The sequence below is a fragment of the Felis catus genome, chromosome E2, assembly GCF_018350175.1.
Source record: "Felis catus isolate Fca126 chromosome E2, F.catus_Fca126_mat1.0, whole genome shotgun sequence".
NCBI lineage: Eukaryota > Metazoa > Chordata > Mammalia > Carnivora > Felidae > Felis > Felis catus.
This window is the reverse complement of record NC_058382.1, coordinates 26,242,272-26,255,588: the sequence shown is the minus strand read 5'-3', so window position 1 is coordinate 26,255,588 and position 13,317 is coordinate 26,242,272.

Here is a 13,317-nt window from a genome sequence, read left to right as displayed (position 1 = left end):
TTAAGAACAAGATCAACAGCAACCACAAGAAAACATGGCCTAAAATGGACACCATTTTTGACTGAAATCTGAGGCATCCTCCCTCGTTCTTCATCCAAGAGAAACCCCAGAGTCAACCCCAGGGCTTCTGTAGGAGTAATTAGCCAAAAGGCCAGCCCCTTATGCTCAGGGTCTCCGTATTGGTAGTTGATAAGTGTGGAGCTGCTGAAGCCCTCTCAGGGATAGGCTCCCTGAGAATGAAGTTGGTGTGGTAGGCAGGAGGCTGAGAGAAGAAGAGACATAGCCCCTGAATCTAGCTGTTCCTGAAGTCAAACTGCTCCTAAACTTTCCAGCCAAGACAGTCAATAAATGCCATTTTTGTTTAATCTAGTTTTGTCCCCATCACTAAAAGACTCCTCATTAATATTTACAAAATGTTAAGCACAAGTAGAATAATAATTGTGATTTTTACCAGTAACTTTTTAATGAGGGTATAATTTATACACAGTTAAATCCAGATCTTAAGTATTCAGTTCAGTGAGTCTTGACAAATGCATGTATACTCCTATCAGACATGGAACAATGTCATCACCCCTGGAAAATAAATCCCTTGTGGTCCTTCCCTCTGTCCCCAACTCTCACCTTAGGGGAAACTACTCAGTAAAATCATACAGCATGTGCTCTTTTGTCTGTCTTCTTTCATGCAACAAAACAATTTAAGGTTCATCTACACTCTTGCAAATAACATCCAACATTTTCAAACCCTTCTGGTTCATCAGGCACTGTGTATGGCACTTCATATTCTTACAATCCTTGTAATAATCCCACGGTGTGTTATTATTTCCATTTTACAGCTGAGGAAACTAAGCTTAGAGAGGTTAAGTAACATGCTCAGAGCACATTGCTCTTCAGTGGGGCCATCAGAATTTAAGCTGCTGTGTCTGACTCCAGAGCTTGAGGCCTGAAGCACATGGCACTCTTTCCCCCGTGCTGGGGAGGTCAAATGCCAGGGCTCTGTCCCCCATGCTGTGCAGGTCAGAGGCCTGGACTCTGCCCCCAGTGCTGGGCAGGTCAAAGACAAGGGCTCTGTTTCCCACATTGGGCAAGTCAAAGGCCCAGGCTCTGTTCCCCCATGCTGAGCAGGTCATCACAGGTCATTAACCACCTTACACATGCCCCTTTAGGCCTCTGGACTGCTGCTTCATCCTGTTTTCAATCTCCTTGCTGCTGGCCTGGAATCTCAGCTCTCTTCCACTCCAGAGGGGGTCACCTTCACCAACCCTCCATGGGAGTGAACTTCAGGAAGAGAGAACCAGGTGAGTGAAGGTGGCACGGCTGTTCCAGTGAGTTACTGCTCCATCTCCGTCCTCTGAGTGATGATTGTGTGCAAAGCCTGACCCATAAATACAGTTACATTTCTGGGCCTGTCTACAAAAAGAAAGATTATCTATAGCTATAAAAAGGGTAAGGTGCAGTTAAAAAAAAAAAACAAGTGCCACCCAGATAACCCAAATTAAACAAAAGCCTTTTCTGTCTAAGGTGACACCTGATCAAAATGGAATTTGGGGCAGGTGGGGAGCGATTAGTCCTGACTCACAGATAAATTCTAGTGTGAGCCCATCAGACCCAGGGGGCACACCCCAGCCCAGGGGCTGGGAGCTGATTGGGTGACTAGACATTCAGCGTGATGAGGAAGGGGAGCAGCCAGGCTGCTGGGGAAGCTCTCTGTTCAGAAGAGCAAAGCCCCTGCTCTAGGTCCCATAGACTTCCTTCCCCACCTTTTCTAGACTCTTCAGCCTAACTTCCTTGAGATCAAGGCCAGGAAAAGATCATTTGGGTTTTCAGGGAAGGGTGGGGTAGAGAGAAGAGCAAGCAGCTGTGGGCACATGAAATTGGGAGGAAATCAGGCCAATTAAATTGAGAAAATGAAACAAAATGGGCAATGACCCTTTTTCCAGATCTTAAAGTACAGAGTATTTCCTTGCTGTGTGATCTTGAGCAAGTTGCTTAACCTCTCTGTGTCACTGTTTCCTTAGCTGTGGCTTGTGGATAATAGTAGTACATACCTTATCAGGTTGTTGTGAGGCACAACTGAGTTAATACATATAACATACAGAACATGGTTTTTGATGGAATAGTAGGCACTCGATATATGTGCATGGTATTGCTATTACTTCTGTTACTTGGACTGTGAAAAGAACATTCTGGACTGGGAGTCCATCAATGCAGATTCTCTCATAACTTGCTATGTGGCATTGAGCAAGTCACTTCACGTTTCTGGGTCTCAATTTCACCATCTGTAAAGCCAAAGGCCCATTCCAGCTCACATATTTTAGAGTTTACACTCCTTGGAAAGACAGCTTTCAAGCAAAGCCCTCCAGTTCTCCTTCCTGTCCCCCAAACCCCTATTCATCCCCAATATCTGAACCTGTCTGGAGATGTCAGCAGACCCCCTGTATCTCAAGATGGAAAGCCGGGACAGCTACAAACCTAGTATGGAACACTACCTTTTCCCAGAGGGCAAATGCATCTGTTGGCTGCTTCCCTAAGGATGATGCTTTAAGTCAAACTGCCCAAGTCCTTGCTTGGCCACTGACCAGCTGCTTGACATTCTTGATCCCCAGATTCCTCTTCTGTAAAGTGGGGGTAATAGTAACAGCAGTCTCACACACCTATTTTGAAGAGTAAATGTAACTTTACAATTGAAGAGCTTAGTACCATACCTATTGCAAAGTAAGTATTCAACAAATATCAGCCACTTTTCTAATACCGTGCTCATCACCGACTCCTCCTTTCCTATCCCGGTTCTCAGGTGCAGGGATCAAATAATCTGGGAACATAGCTTCCTCCTTCACTGCTCTTGGGAGCTGTCTGTTTTGGTACCCTCCATGTAGACACATGCCCACATACGTTCACACAAGCACACTCACATGTACACCCACCCACCCATCCCTCCCTTGGTCACCTGGCTCTAGGGGCACCTGGATTTGGCTGTCCTATAGGTGAGGGCAAAGGCAAGGAGCTGGCATGCAGCTTCTGGCCTGAGCACAATGACTTGTAGGCTAAACTGGGGTATTTCTGCAGGTTCACCAGCAGTTTAGACTGCTTAATAAACACAGCCTGCAAATCTGGAGTTGGGTAAACTGTGTGCTCAGACCCATATTTAAGATCATCCTTGGACGGCAGTTGGCAGTCAGAAAGCCAAGTGTATAATTTTCATTAGCGCACTGCAAGCTTCCAGGTTTGCCCAGGCTACAGCCTTCTGGAATGTGTTTTGTGACTGTTCATGGCCTAAAAACAAATGAGCCTTGGACTTTTGCAAGGAAGGAAAAATATTTCATATGTGAGGATCTCTGAGCACCCCACTCTGTGTTCTCAACATACATGGCCTCGTTGTGGGAATAATACCCTGGTCCAATCCACACTGGGGATTACTCACCCTGTTTCTCTCTGACTAGGGTGCCCCCTCTTGCTTCACTAGGGCACACCCTCATATTCCTTCAGACCTGGTTTTATTTACAACTCTATTTTGTCTTGCTTTGAACTCCCAAATGACCATCCTTTTGTACACATACTGATTTCTACATTCTTTAAAAGCAACAAACGCCACAATGGCAACAGCAATAATGATGATCCTTATCAGTAAGAGGCCACTTTCCACACACCAAGCACTGTGCTAGATGCCTTATGAGCATTTAATTCATGAGCAGTCCTTGGGGGCCAGGTACTACAAACAGTCCCACCGTGTTACTGAGGAAATGAGGATTAGAGAAATGAACTAACTTGGCTGAAATCTCCCCAGCAGTGACTGGTAATCTTGAACTTGAACCATGTGAGTCTGATGCCAGAATCCAAGTTCTTAACTTCCATGCATCACTGCCTTAAAGAGTAATGGGTGGTCTTCAGCAGTAATCTTCAAATCTTGGCTCATGACCCATGAAGTCGTTTTAGTGAATCACGCACCCTTTAAAACAGACTACACTAGGCTACACCAAGGAATATCAAAGTGTATCATCCACATTATAGACAAGTATTATTTCACAACATTTTTATTTTAATTTGATGTGCACAGGTGTACTTGTACCTGTTTGCCATGTGAAGTGTGTGTCCTAAGTTAAGTCACAACCAAAACCAGTTTGGAAGTCTCTGGTCTGTGGAGTTCCTCCGGGAAAATGCTGGATGTTTTGAGTTGAGGTCCTGCCCTCTCTCCTCCCTACCTTTCCTGATTATAATAATATTAACAACAATGATTTCTTGTGGCTCTGATGGATGTGAAATTGCTCAGCAAATCATAAAATCATAGGAAAGTTCCAGGTTGATTTTTACTGTTGCGGAGTGGTTTTGTTCACATCTCTGGCGGTGGATGGAGATGGATAGGTGTTCCGGGACCATCTTCATGGGCTCCAGGGAATCTCCCATTTCACTGCCCTGTGGCTGCTGCAGCCTGCCGGCCCTCCAGGTACCATTCCTTCCAATTAGAAGCTCAATGCCCGGAGGTTAGCTGCGTAGGCGGCAGGGATGGAAAAGCTTCCAGTCCTTTGGGAAGTGTTTCTACGAGGATTTAGTTTTTCAACCTTTTCCCAGACATTGGAGGGCTAGCCAGGGCCTAAGCTCACCCACCCAAAGCTGGCTGTCAGCTTCCCAGGGAGAGCTGGGCCAGGAATCTGCTAGTCCCACCCCCAAGGCCTTTGCTGGCTGTCCTTTCACAGGTTGATTGATTCCTAAGCAATCTCAGACTTCACCATCAGCGCCAAGAATCACACCAGTCCTATGGGTTTACACAGGGCCTTTCTTCTAACAAGTTCAAAGTAATTTCTTGGATGTTGGGCTCATTTTTTCCAAGGTCACTGTGGAAGGTGTGGTTTCACTGAGAGTTCTTAATACTGGGGTGGGGAAAAAGGCCTTGATTACCTGTGCAGACTGTGGGCTGGGGTTGGATTTGCCTGCAGCATAGCTTCCCAAATCTTCCCATCTGACTTTTGCTTTCTTAAACCCTGTTTTTATTAGCACATCCCTAAAGAGCCTTTTTAGACATTTTTCCCTACTTGTCTTCCACTCTCCCCAACACATACCATAGATACACTAAGCATCTATTTACACGTGCTGTGTGGATCTCTGTGTCCCTTGAGGGTAATTTTGCCCTGTTGGGAATGAATGCTGTAGAGAAATAGTGTTGGTAGTACCTAGCCTCTTTAGATCTCAGCTCCTTGTCTGTATACTAATACAGGATAACAAGAATACCTCCTTGTGGGGTTACTGTAAGGGTTGAAGGCCACTCTGCAAATAAAGTGCTTAGCACTATGCTTGGCACCAAGTAAGCACTCATAAGTGCTATCTCCTAATTATTAGTAATAATCCTAACAGTTAAGGTGTATTGGGGAATTACTGTCTGATAGGCTTTAGAGCTTTTCATAAATTCAGTGACTTAGTTCTCATAGCAACCCTGTGAAGTAGGGACTATTATTGTCATTTTGCAGATAAGAAAATTGAGGTCCAGACAAGTTGATTTACCCAAGGTCACAGAGCCAGTAAGTGACAAAGACAGCATTCGATTCCAGGGAGTCTGGCCCCTAAATTTACACTTTTAATCATGATGCTGTATATATTAGTAAGGTAAGCATAATGTTGGTAGAAACATCAGGATTGATCCTTTAACTTTTTCAACAGTGGCAAGTGGCCTCATTGGTACTATGGCTTCAAATAGGTTCTGGCCCATGTGGTCATCTTAGAATTTTGAAGTAAATTTTTCTGATTCTTCCATTCCAGGCAGAGCTGCCTGAATTACTGATAAGGATCAGTTACTTCAGTTGCCACTTCCCAGCCTAGGAAAACTACCCAGGTATCCCATACGATGATTACTCTCTCTTTGGAATCAAGATGGCACCAAGTGTGGGCTGCTGCTGTGGAGATGTGTGTTGCTATGGCAGCAGCTCATGCCTCCTTCCTACCCTCTCAGAGGTGCTCTGACACAGGCAGCAGTTTCTATGGTAACAAGCCAAACGGAGGGTCCATGAAGAAAGGACTGTGTGTGCTCTGACATGTAGGGAATTGAAAATGAATCCTGGGCACTTGGAGGGCTACCCTGCCACGTGTCAAAGGCAAACAGCATCAACACTGCAGAAATGGTCCCAACAAGTGGAGTATTAGAGATATCAGGGTTTCTTAGTTTATTCTCTTTACAATTTCACCTTTTGCCTTTCTATATAAGGACAATTTAAGACTTCAGAAAATAAGATGAAGAGGAGGAAATTGTGGCTGAGAGTGAATTCTCAGGGGTGCATAATTCAAGTACTATGCAGGCAACAGACCCACAAATAAACTTTTAAACATGGTTCTAAGCCTGTCAGTGAAGTTTCAAAGGATGAAGGGATCACTGCTCTGTCCTATTTGAAGCTGTTCAATGCCCTGCTGCAGAAAGCACTTCCCACTGATTGACAGCCCCCACCCTGCAGGCTGCCGAGCCCCTTTAGAGCCCACACCTTTCCTGCTGCCAATAAGGCAGGGCTACTCCACTCCCTTCCTGGGCCATGGCTACCTGCACCCTGAGATCAGGCCACATATCAACACTCTGTCCTTTGCATGCTTTCAAGGTAACAGGAGGTGTGGGAGGAAAGCCAAATTTGTGTCAGCCCAGTATTCTAAGAGCACGCTCAGCAAGGAGAGACCATTTGGCAATGGCAACTGTTTTGCATTTCTTCTTGGATCAGCTTATGAGATATGTGATGGGACAAGCTCCCTGATACTTATTAAGACCTTGCTATGTGTTAGGTATTGTTCGAAGCAATCGATGTCTACTGACTCATTTAATTTTCCCAACAACCTGATGAGATAAATAGTATTGTTATCCCCATTTTACAGATGAGGAAATAAGCACAGAGAGTGTGAGGAACTTACTCAAGTTCTCACACTTAGTAAATAGCAGATCTAGGATTCAAACCACTCATTAGGACCCAGAATTTAGGTGGTAGCCATGGGAAGAAGCCAAGTTAGTATACTCATAGAAAGCTGGGCAGAAAGTGAGCCTGCTGCCAGAAAAGGTGGGAACCAAAGTTGGGCCCTTTCGGTGACAGAAATCCATCTCAGGCAGTCTTAAGGAACAAAATAATTTTAGATGCTCAAAATACAAAGATGCCTGAGGATGCACAAACTGCAAGCACAATGAATCCAGCAGGTGCTCAGTCCCTCAGCCCAGCCCACCCTCTTCTCCATTGGCTCATTCTCAGACTCTCCCCAGGTGGTGGCAAGGATGGCTGTTGGCAGTTTCAGACTGATGTCCTGCCAGCTTAGTAGTCTTTGGATAAAAAGGTGACCTATCCCCCACCATTTCGACCAAGTGTTAGAATTGACATTGTTAATGTGATTGGTCACATGTCAACCCCAAACCAATCATTTGGTTGATACTGTGCTCACATTGATCAAACCTGGGTTATATGTCCAACTCTGTCACAATGTAAAGGTGGAAAGAAATGACATGTTCATAAGGAGAGATCCCAGTTGAAAACCAGGCTGCTGTGAGCAGGAGCAGAAGGGATGGATGCAAGACTGGCAAAAATAGCATCTGTCCTTAACCCTTGCTCTCTGGTATATACATAGACATGGTGAACAGACACCCAGCAACCAAATCCTGCATCCACTGCTTTATAAGGTGCTGATATGAACCAATCCCTCCCCAAGAAGACTGGCCAGACAGGAGCAGCTGTGCCTAGCTGGTCTCTGCCAGGCATTCCCTTTTTGCACCGAGAGGACACCCTGCTCTTCTGATACTCTCCCTCACCTGCACTTGTACTGCCTTATTACCTTTGCTTTCTGGGTCTCTCATCTCCCTCTTTGTACATTCACCTCACTGAGCTCTTTCATCAGAAATGCTTCAAATCTTTCAGCCTCCCCTCTCTTCCCATCCTTCTCCTGGCACTTTCCCACTGTCATTAGAAACCAAAGTCTCAGCTTCTCTACCACCTTCTGAGTTCTCCTTGTGGCCCCAACCCATGCACATAAGATCCAAGAACTTTTCTGGGTGGCTATCTGAAAATTTGGAACATGAGCTTCAAGGAACTGAGATTCTGTCAAATAGAGCATCTCTTGCCGGGGTTTCTGTTCCTGAGGGAGGGCAGTTGCTGTGAAGCCAAGTTTTTCCTCTTACACACAGGCACTTCCTTTAGGTTCAGCCCAAGCCATCCTCCAGTGTATATTTACTTCATCCTACGTTGATCCTTTGTTTCTCCAGATTCTCCCACAACCTCATGGTTACCTTGGCTCCTAAGACCTATCTCTTGCTGTGGCTCCTAGGGTCCCAAGGTAATGGAAATTAAGACACATTTGTTTGCCTGCAGAATCTTTGGTGATTTTATTGTCCTTCATTTTAGGGGAATGAGTGTACAGAAATAAAGCTGGCTTTGAAAGACCACATGACAGGAGAGAACTATGATGGACTAAATGTTTGGAACACCCTGACCCCTGACATGATGGGTATTTAGAGGTGGGTCCTTCAGAAGGTCACTAGGTTTAGATGAGGTCATGAGGTGGTGCTGTCATGATGTGATTAGTGCCTTTTGCAAGAAGACTGAGACACAAGAGCTCTTTCTCTCTCCATAAGTGTGCACTGAGGAAAGGCCATGTGAGTCACAGAGAGAAGGCAGCCATCAGAATCTTGAACTTACCAGCCTCTAGACTGGGAGAGATAAGTTTCTGTTGTTTAACCCATCTAGGATATTATATTTATGGCAGCCCGTGTAAACTAAGACAAGAGTGTTAGCAACAGAAGCTAGCCTTGCTCCTTTGTTCAGAGAGCTCACTTAGACTATGACCAAACTTCTTGCAACTCAGTAACAAACTTCCACAGCTTAAATTTTTGAGTTCATGTACCAGATAAGGAAGAAATATAAATTCATTACCTTTCCCATATAAGGTAGTCATTAGTGCTATTTACTAGACATTTCTCATTCTCCTGATACAATGTTGGATTCTACTGCATTATCCCCTTCGAGTTAGGTGTGCACATGTGACACCACTTGTTCAATAAAATGTGTATGGTCTCCTCCAGGTAAACACTGTAAGAGCCAGTGTGGGGTTGATCATGCTCTCTCTTTCTCTCTTTCTACCACAAGAACCAGCATTAAGATACAGGCTGCTCCTTCAGCTTGGGTCCCGGGATGAGGACCCATGAAGCAGAATGCCCTCCCCTCCAATCTGCCATGGACATGTGCCATGACTGTCAGTAAGCCTGTATCAATATACATCACTGAGATTGGAAGTTGCTTACTATTGTAACATAACCCGGTGTGCCCTGACTGATAGTTATGTCCTATTACAAGGGGCTATAAGTGGATCAAGGCCTGAAGGCACAGTTGTTTAGTGGGTATTTCCCAACTCTAAAATATCCTCTCTCTACCCATCAACTCTTCATATGGCTCTGTTTTTATCTTTTGAGTCTTAGTTCAAATGTCACCTTTTAAGGGCAACTTCCCTGACTAGAACATGTTAAGAGACTCTTCCCAGTAACTTAATACCTTCATCCTTCATGGGACTTGTCAAAAACTGATATAATCTTGCTTATTTGCCTCCTCACCAGAATAAAAGATCCTTAAAGTCAGGAACTTTATCTTGTGCACCACTGCATCCTCAGTCCTTAGAATCATGTCAGGCACCTGGGAATTCCATAAAGTTTGTTAAATGAATGAATAAATAAATGGGAAAGAAAGTGACCAAGAAAAATCTGTATGTATGTAGGTATGTACGTATGTATATGTCCTTAAGAGTTATTTTGGTTTGGGGCGCCTGCGTGGTTCAGTTGGTTAAGCATCTGACTTCAGCTCAGGTCATGATCTTATGGTTCATGAGTTTGAGCCCTGCGTTGGGCTCTTGCTGAAAGCTCAGAGCCTGGAGGCTGCTTCAGATTCTGTGTCTCCCTCTCTCTCTCTGCCCCTCCCCCACTCATGCTCTGTCTCCGTGTCTCTCTCTCTCAAAAATAAATAAACATTAAAAAACTTTTTAAAAAAGTTATTTTGGCTTAAGATGCATCTTAACAAATGGAGGCTTGACAAAGTTTGAAACTCTTCTCTTTCCTTCAACCTCACTGTTAGTAGTATTTTTATATCAGACCTCAACAGAATTGGAGTATCTCATGGTGTTTTTTTTTTTTTTTTTTTTTTTTTGCTTTTCCCATTGCATGCAGTAACAGGTGTTCACAGAAGGGAATGGTAAGCTTCCTGTATACCCCATGAACAGGGTTTCTGGGCTTCTTAGAGGAAAGATTAAGATTGGGGAAGGGAGATAGCTACCACAGATGTATAATACAGTGACTTTATTTACAAAATTTCTAAATCCCACATTACAACACTGAATAAAAATTTTTGTGTCGTGTTTAGGTGCATGAGATAATTTTAGAGTTAAAGTTCAGATGCCAGATAAACATTAACCAAATGAGTAAATGAACAAATGGCAAATCCTAAGATGGCATGCAAAATTAAAACCTTCTGTCTCATACACAAATGACATCAAGAAAATCAATTATACCTAGAAAGGAATATCTTAATTTTCTAAAACTCTTCTGTAACATCAAAATATTCTTCAAACAAAATCTGAAACAAATTGATTATATCCTTTAGTTTGAGATTTTGTTTGAAGTCCTTAGAAGTTCTTATAAGATGCTAGAATGATCCTGGTCACTTCTGTCATGATATTATAGTCAATCACTCAGTGCACACAAATGGTGCCCCACAGATGGTGCCTCAGTCAGTAACCATCCAGTGTTAGTGTTTTCTTCACAGATGAATACCTCTATGCTCTTCACATTGCATCACTTGTCTGATATAATCCCTGCTCTAACTGAGCCAGTGGGAAAGAAAAACATGCAAATGAATACTGATAACCAAAACATCAAGCTTCTGCCCATTTCTTCACTGGATTATTTGTTTTTCAGGTGTTGAGTTTGGTAAGTTCTTCATAGATTTTGGATACTAACCATTTATCTGATATGTCATTTGCAAATATCTTCTATTCTGTCAGTCGCCTTTTAGTTTTGTTGATGGTTTCCTTTGCAGTGCAGAAGGTTTTTTTTGTTTTGTTTTGTTTTGTTTTGTTTTGTTTTGTTATCTAGATGAGGTCCCAATAGTTCATTTTTGCTTTTATTTCCCTTGCCTTTGGAGATGTGTCAAGTAAGAAGTTGCTGTGGCTGAGGTCAAAGAGGTCATTCCCTGTTTTCTCCTCTAGGGTTTTGATGGTTTTCTGTCTCACATTTAGGTCTTTCATCCATTTTAAGTTTATTATTGTGTATGGTGTAGGAGAGTGGTCCAGTTTCATTCTTCCACATGTTGCTATCCAGTTCTCCCAGCACGTTTGCTAAATAGACTGTCTTTTTTTCCACTGGATACTCTTTCCTGCTTTGTCAAAAATTAGTTGGCCGTACATTTGTGGGTCCAATTTTGGGTTCTCTATTCTATTCCATTGGCCTATGTGTCTGTTTTGTGCCAGTACTATTTTGATGATTACAGCTTTGTAGTAGAGGCTAAAGTCTGGGATTGTGACACCTCCCACTTTGTTTTTTTTTTTTTTCAACATAATTTGGCTATTTGGGGTCTTTTGTGGTTCCACACAAATTTTAGGATTATTTGTTCTAGCTTTGAGAAGAAGGCCAGTGCAATTTTTATTGGGATTGCATTGAATGTGTAGACTGCTTTGGGTAGTATTGACATTTTAACAATATTTATTCTTCTAATCCATGAGCTTGGAATGTTTTTCCATTTCTTTGTGCCTTCTTCAATTTCCTTCATCAGTTTTCTATAGTTTTCAGCATACAGATCTTTTACATCTTTGGTTAGGTTTATCCCTAGGTATTTTATGGTTCTTGGTTCAATTGTAAATGAGATTGATTTCTTGATTTTTCTTTCTGTTGCTTCATTATTGGCTTATAGAAATGCAACCGATTTCTGTACATTGATTTTGTATCCTGTGACTTTGCTGAATTCATGTGTCAGTTCTAGCAGCTTTTTGGTATAGTTTTTTCAGCAGAAGACATGAATAGACACTTTTCCAAAGAAGGCATCCAGACGTCTAACAGACACATGAAAAGATGCTAAACATCACTCATCATCAGGTAAATACAAATCAAAACCAGACTGAGATACCACCTCACAGTGGTCAGAGTGGCTAAAATTAACAACTCAGGAAACAACAGATGTTGGCAAGGATGTGGAGAAATAGGAATCCTCTTGCACTATTGGTGGGAATACAAACTTGTGCAGCCGCTCTGGAAAACAGTGTGGAGGTTCCTCAAAAAGTTAAAAATAGAACTACTCTACAACCCAGCAATAGCACTACTAAGAATTTATCCAAAGGATACAGGAGTGCTGATTCGTAGGGGCATATGTACTCCAATGTTTATAGCAGCACCTTCAACATAGCTAAATTATGGAAAGAGCCCAAATGTCCATCAGCTGATGAATGGATAAAGAAGATGTGGTTTATATATACAATAGAATACTACTTGGCAATGAGGAAGAATGAAATCCTGCCATTTGCAAGAACATGGATGGAACTGGAGGGTATTATGCTCAGTGAAATAAGTCAGGCAGAGTAAGACACATACCATATGTTTTCACTTATATGTGGAACTTGAGAAACTTAACAGAAGACCATGGGGGAAGGGAAGGGGAAAAATAGTTTCAAACAGAGAGGGATGCATACCATAAGAGACTCTTAAATACAGAGAACAAACTGAGGATTGATGGTGGGGGGGCATGGGAGAGGGGAAGATGGGTGATGGGCATTGAGGGCACTGGTTGAGATGAGCTCTTGGTGTCGTATGTAAGTGATGAATCACAGTAATCTATTCCAGAAGCCAAGAACACACTGTACACACTGTATGTTAGCTAACTTGACAATAAATTATATTAAAAAAAACCAATAACATCAAGCTTGATGTTCTCCTCCAATCAGAGGAGGCTACAAGGTTCAGTGGGCACCAATGAAAAAATGGTTAATTGCCTTCTTATAGTCCAGGAAGGTTTTGAGAGATGATTAAGCTGAACCTTGAAAGACCAATAGGAGAGGACATTCTAGCTCATGAAGATGATTGCAAAAACAGAAGTATATGGAACAGCATGATGCCTTGGAGCCTTTCTGGGAACAGCAGAATGTTCAGGATTCCTGGGGAACAGAGCATTTCCATGCTGCCTTCAATCTGCTTTCTTCAAGTTTTTATAGTCTTGCCAGCATATAGCATCAAGAACACACACTCACATATGTGCACACACACACACCATCATGCACATACAAACACGCTTGATGACATTGACCTAAAATACACGTTGTGTGCTTCTTGTGGTCATGAAGTCTGTTTCA